This window comes from Leopardus geoffroyi, chromosome E2 (assembly GCF_018350155.1).
Source record: "Leopardus geoffroyi isolate Oge1 chromosome E2, O.geoffroyi_Oge1_pat1.0, whole genome shotgun sequence".
NCBI classification, from domain to species: Eukaryota; Metazoa; Chordata; class Mammalia; order Carnivora; family Felidae; genus Leopardus; species Leopardus geoffroyi.
Genome location: NC_059335.1, coordinates 10,568,116 through 10,574,135, shown reverse-complemented (window position 1 = coordinate 10,574,135; position 6,020 = coordinate 10,568,116). Strand labels below are relative to the sequence as shown.

General features: G+C 59.2%; 1 long non-coding RNA gene across 1 annotated transcript; it reads left to right on the top strand.

Annotated features, from left to right (window-relative positions):
• Window positions 1-523: 523 nt before the first annotated feature.
• On the top strand, window positions 524-5,748 carry LOC123578151. The gene is made up of 4 exons (XR_006702250.1): window positions 524-918; window positions 3,341-3,572; window positions 4,152-4,410; window positions 5,686-5,748. It is a non-coding gene; the product is annotated as an uncharacterized LOC123578151 (long non-coding RNA).
• Window positions 5,749-6,020: the final 272 nt, after the last annotated feature.

The following is a 6,020-nucleotide window of genomic DNA, read 5'->3' as shown; positions in this document are numbered from 1 at the left end:
GTGGGCCGGTGGCGGGGAGGGGAGATGCGGAAAGTCGCTTGGGTGATGGAGTCACTGGGCTGGAGCGACAAGCGAGGCCAGACAGAGGCCCTCCCCGCGGTCTTGCCCGTCCCGCGCCGGGACACTCGGGGAGCCCGCGAGAAGGTGGACGAGGCGGGCCGCCGGGTGGACGCCGTGGTCCTGCGGAAGGCCGCGGGCCGCGGGAGCCGCCGGGAGCGCATTTCCAGCCTGGCCGAGCCCGAGCCCCCCTCCACGGGCGCGGGGACCCGGCGGGGCTGACGAGCGACGCCAAGGAAGGCGCCTGGGAAGGCGGGAGGTGCGGGCGCGCGGGAGGCGAGCCGGGCGCGGGCTCGGAGGCGGCGCCGGAGGCCGCGCGGAGCGGGGAGTCGGGGCCCGAGGCCGGGGCGTCCAGGAGGCCGCGGGCCAAGCGGGCGCCGCCCGGTCGGGCTCGGGCAGGAGGCGGGGTGGGGGCAGGGGAGGCGGAGGCGGAGGCCGCGGCAGGGTGGGGGTGGGATGGGGCTGGCGTCGCTCCCGAGGGGAAGGCGGTGAACCGGGAAAAGAAGGGGCGCCGGGGCCCTTGCGGAGGCCGGCGAGGCCAGGGGTCAGCTGCTCTCCCTCCGCCACCCCCGTCTCCAAGTCGGCCGGTAGTGAGAAGGGTCGTGGCGGCCAGAGACTGACCCCCCCAGTGCCGCTAGGGGAACCCGGAGATGCGCGGCCTCACCCCCCCATCCCGGCAACCCCCTCCCCCGGCGCCCTGCGACAGAGGCGGCCTCCCGGTTTCACCCTGGGACCCGCGCTCTGCTGAGCCACCCGCCGCCGGCCTCCCGTGTCCCTCTCTGTCCCTCCTTTGCAGGTGGCAGGACGATCCCCAGGGAAGAAGGAGAGAGATTCGGCCCCTCCGGAAGGCAGCAGCCCCAGGTGATGGGCCGGTGTCTCGGGCCACCCAGATGGCACCCGGTTAGCATGGGGGGGAGGTGACAGTGGGGGGACATGGACAGTGGGAAGGCCAGCCGTGCCAGAGAGTTCCTTCTGGCTCTCCGGAGGCCCCCATGGTTCCGGAGACCTGCTTCTGGCCAGCGTCTGTGGGCCACTGTCCCCCCACCCCAGCCAGTCTCACGGGGCCTGGGATCTGGGATGGAGCCCCCGCCACCCAGCTGGGCAGTGGGTTGACACCCACTGTCCCCACGTGTAGCCGAGGCCTGAAGGCTGATCCTCCCTGCTTGGGGGAGGAGATGATTCCAGAGAGAGGAATGTGAGGGGCAGAGGGGGCAGCCCCTAGGGGAGGGGAGAGGTCCCGTGGGAGAAGAGGAGAGGTGGGAAGGGTGGGGGCAGGGGAGGAGGAGGAGGAAGAAAGGGAAAGAGCACCAGCCCTGCCCCCCTCAGCCACAGCTGGGACAAGGGACCCAGCTCCTCAAGGCCAAGGCCGGCCACCTGCCACCGTCCCAGGCTGAATCTGCCACTCAGGCCGCCCAGGGATTCCCAGACATCTCAATTATTGGCCAAAATTTGCACCTCTGGGTAGATCACATAAAATCCCGATTTCTGGCTTCTGTCCGTGGCAGTGAGGGCAGCGCACTTCCAACAGGCCTGGGGTCCCCTCACCCCCCATCCCCGTTGTCCCTACAGCTGTCCCCTTCCTCGGGTCCCGTGGGCTGACCGACCCCTAGGCGCTGTCTTTGCAGCCCCGGCTGAAGAGGGTGAAGGGTCCCCGTTTCTCTCTCTGAGTGAATGAAACACGGGAAGGACCCCGAGGCGGCGCCTGAGGGGGCAGGGCCAGTCCAGCCAGGGCAGGAGCCGCCCAGGGTCTTGTGTTGAGAGGACGGAATGTCCCCAGGAGGGAGCTGCAGCCCAGCCCTGAGCCCCCAGGCTCTTGGCTCCGCGCTGTCCGGTCAGCACCTGCTGTCCCCGCGTAGCTGCTTCGGTGCCCGGCGGTGTCTGGGTGGGGAAGTGGACCCTCGTTCTGGGCTGGCTGCTGTTTCTCGTCCCCTCGTCCTGGGGCTGCGTGTGTGCCTGGGCCAGAGTTCCCGTCCCCAGGCGGTGACGGGCCCATCGTGCCAGGGGGGCCCTCCCTCCACCTCTCCAGGAAGGCACAGGGGCCTGGGGGTGTCCCCACGGCCGGACTGCACTGTCCTACCCCCTCCTCGGGACACCAGAATGCTTCAGTTGCACGGGAAGCAGTCTCCTTCAGGGCTGCAGGGACCTCCAAGGGACAGTGACTGAGTCACCTGGCAGCAGTCAGGATGCCCTGGGGCTGGGGAGGAAGCCTGTCCTCCCTGGGGGCGATGGCCCTGGTCTGAGTGGCCTCTGCAGCAGCCTGGGGGCGGGGCAGGAGGGCGGAGCATCTCTGGGCTCCTCTCCTGGAGCCCCTGTCCCCTGGGGCCCCTCAGGGAAGCGAATGGAGCCTTCTGGTCTGGTCTCAGTGTGCTCTGGATGAAGGGGGAGGGGAGTGTCTGAGGTTGGGCCACCACCCTGGGACTGCCCTGTCACCGATCTGCATCCTGTTTCCCCCCCACACCCACCACTCCCCGCCCCGGGTCGCCTCACCCAGTACAAGCCTTGTCCACACCCAGGCTTCTCAGGCCCAGAGCAGGGACGCATTTGTAATTTGGAGATAAGAGGGCCCCACGGTCAAGGCTGATAACCCACGTGGCCCCCTGGTCCTTGGTCTGTGCTCTAGTGGGGATGCTAGCCAGCAGCCCTCTGATGGCTGGGTGCTGGTCATATGGGTTTTAAGTATTTTTGTGTCATTTCTGCCTCCAGCCGTCCTCTCTGGACGAAGGAGAGAAGGGACCGGCCGAGGAAGCGGGTTGGAAATGGGCTTCCCCAGGTCCAGGCTGGACACACTGATGTAACTGAGAGCTCTGAAATCGAGTGGGTGCAGAGTGGGGAGACACGAAACCTTTTCATTTTGTGTCCGCACCTGAATGGACCACCTACAATCTTCCTTTCCCATCCCTCAATGGCTTCTTGGGCCCAGCCCAATCACATTTGGTGGGAGAAAAGTCCCTCCAATCCTGTTTATTTTTTAAAATGAAAAAAAAATTTTTTTGACATTCATTTAATTTTCGAGAGAGGGAGAGTGTGCGTGTGCGTGTGTGTGTGTGTGTGTGTGTGTGTGTGTGTGCAAGCGGGGGAGGGGCAGAGAGAGAGGGAGACACAGAATCCGAAGCAGGCTCCAGGCTCCGAGCCGTCAGCACAGAGCCCCAGGCGGGGCTCGAACTCCCGAACCGCGAGATCGTGACCTGAGCCGAAGTCGGCCGCTCGACTGACTCGAGTGCCTCCCAGGCACCCCCATCCAATTCTGTTTCAAACTCCATCCTCCTTCTCTCTCTTTCTCCAGCTGTGGTCCCAGGACTTGCAGTGGGGACGGGGCACCTCCTCATCTCCTCCCCGGCCCCCTCTTTTGGGGTCTGGGCCCCCACTGTATTCACTATGGGTGAAGGCCACGCAGGGAGACACGTGTCTCGGATCCGTCCTATCAATGCCAAGGTTCCTCGGTGGGCTTTATGGCTTCTTCAGCCACCACCGACTCTGATTCCGAGTTCTGTTGCTACAGCGTTCATGAAGCACAGGTATGAAATCTTTGGACGTGATTAGGGATGAAGGGAGAATCATAAAACAAGAAGGATGACAGATACTCTATCCCCCTAAGTGATACTGCTCCCAAGAAATTAACAGAGCGTATTCCCCGGAACCAGGACGGGGAACCACAAAGAGTCTGTACGGGTCACCTATTGCTGGGTTGGAAATTGTCCCCAAGCCTAGCAGCGTAAAGCAACAATGTGGGTTCCTATCTCACATTTTCTGAGGGTCAGGAATCTGGGAGCTGCCTCTGGGTGCTTCTGGCTCGAGGTCTGTCCTGAATGTGCAATCAGGATGTCGGCGTGGGGCCGCTGTCATCCGAAGGCTTGTCCGGGGCCGGAGGGCATGCTTCCCAGATGGCTCACTCCCGTGGCTGTTGGCTGGACAGCCAGTGCCTCTCCTCATGTAGGCCTCCCTGTGGGACTGACGCGGCAGTCGGCTTCCCCCGGAACGCGCGTTGGCAGAGGGAGAGCACGGAGGCCTCGAGGCCTTCTCACACAATGCCTCAGAAGCCACACGCAGCCACTCCTGCCATTTTCCGTTTGTTGAAAGTGAGCCTCTGTGTCCAGACCTCACTCACGGGGAGTAGACGTAAGCTCCACCTCTGGAAGGGAAGAGCATCCGAGAGTGTGTGGGCAGAGTCTAAAAGCAGCACAGAGATCCTGACCATTCCTGGTTCATCTTCTGCCTAACTCATGAAAGTGAAAGCCACACATGCAGCGGGGGACACGTGGCTCCCTCAGAAGTTCCCGCGAAAGCAACGGGCTAGCTGATTTTCTCCAATTCTCCATCCCAGCGCGGGCTCCTGCATTAGGATTTGGCTTGGGGGTAAGTGGTAAAAGGTCTGTAATGGCCTCACGGGCAAATTCCTTCTTTTCTGGAAAGCACCTTCTGCCTGTGCAGGAGTCTGCAGTTTCTGCCCTGTCTAGATCTAGGGAACAGTGAGACAGGCAGTGAAATTACAGCGGAGAATCATTACAGGGCAAAAAAGGAAGCCCAGTGCACCATTAAAGAGATTTTCTGGGACGAGTCACAGAATCTTCAGCATATAGTGGCTCACACACAGGCAAGAAAGTCAAGCAGTGGAAGTTGCTGGGGTTTGAATTAGCAGCCCAACAATGTCAGTTTCAGAGTCTGTGATTCTCCTGGCCTCTCCTCACAAGAGGAGAGTCACAAGATAGCTGCAGCAGCTCCAGACATCACATCACACACCGTGTTCAAAGACAGGAAGCAGGGGACCGCAGAAAGCAGGACATTTCTCTTCGTTAAGGGTGGGAACACCTTCTCCCAGAATTCCTCAGCAGACCTCCTTTTATATACCTTTGGCCAGTACTGAGTCGCTTGACTACCCCCTGACCAGGGTGAGGCTGATTAAGGTCAAAAAAGCTCTTTCTTTCTTTCTTTCTTTCTTTCTTTCTTTCTTTCTTTCTTTCTTTCTCTCCTTTCCTTTTTTCTTTCTCTTTCTTTCTTTCTTTCTTTCTTTCTTTCTTTCTTTCTTTCTCTCCTTCTTTCCTTCTTTCCTTCTTCCCTTCTTTCTCTCTTTCTTTCCTTCTTTCTTTCTTTCAATGTTTATTTTTTAGAGAGAGAGAGAGAGAGAGAGAGAGAATGCGCACAAGTGGGGAGGAACAGCGAGAGAGGAAGACCGAGGATCCAAAGTGGGCTCTGTGCTGACAGTACAGAGGCCAAAGTAGGGCTCAAACTCACAAACAGGGAGATCGTGACCTGAGCTAAAGTCAGACGCTTAACCGACTGAGCCACCCAGGCACCCCCAAAGAAGTTCTGTCTTCTACTTGAACAAAATCTAGAGGCGCCTAGAGTCCTTGTTCGGCCCACTTCTCTCCCTCACATCAGCTGCCTGGTGTCTCTATGGATATTTGAGTTTGGGAGCCCTGCTCAAGTGTGAGCACGGGTCAGCTAGGGATGTTTTGGTTACAAATCAGAGAAAACCAAACTGATAGCAGGCATAAAGATATAAAGATATTTCTTAGTTTCTTAATTACAGCTTTGGAGGAAAGAGGCTTCTGGGTTTAGTTAGCAGGTCAAGTATGCTATTGAGAACCCAGAATTGTTCTATTCCTCCAATTGTTGCTCTTTGCCTTCCAGTTTATTGCCTCACGGTCACAACATGGCTGCTGAGCTCCGGACATCACCTTCTCCCACAACTGGTAAAAAAATGGATGGGTGGGGTGGTGACAGCCCTCTCCTATCCTGCTTCTCCTCTTTTATCCAGTCACAAACCTATTTCCCAAAAGCGGCCAGCACACTCATTGGCCAGAACTGGGTCACTGCCTACCTGCCCCTACAAAGGAGTCTAGGAAAAAGGAGAGCTGGCTTTTTTCACCACTTTAGTATGAGGTGGCAAATGGGAGAGGAGTGGTTAGTGGCTGTTAGATCAGCCAATCAACACTATCGGTGACTGACGTGACCTCATGCCCACT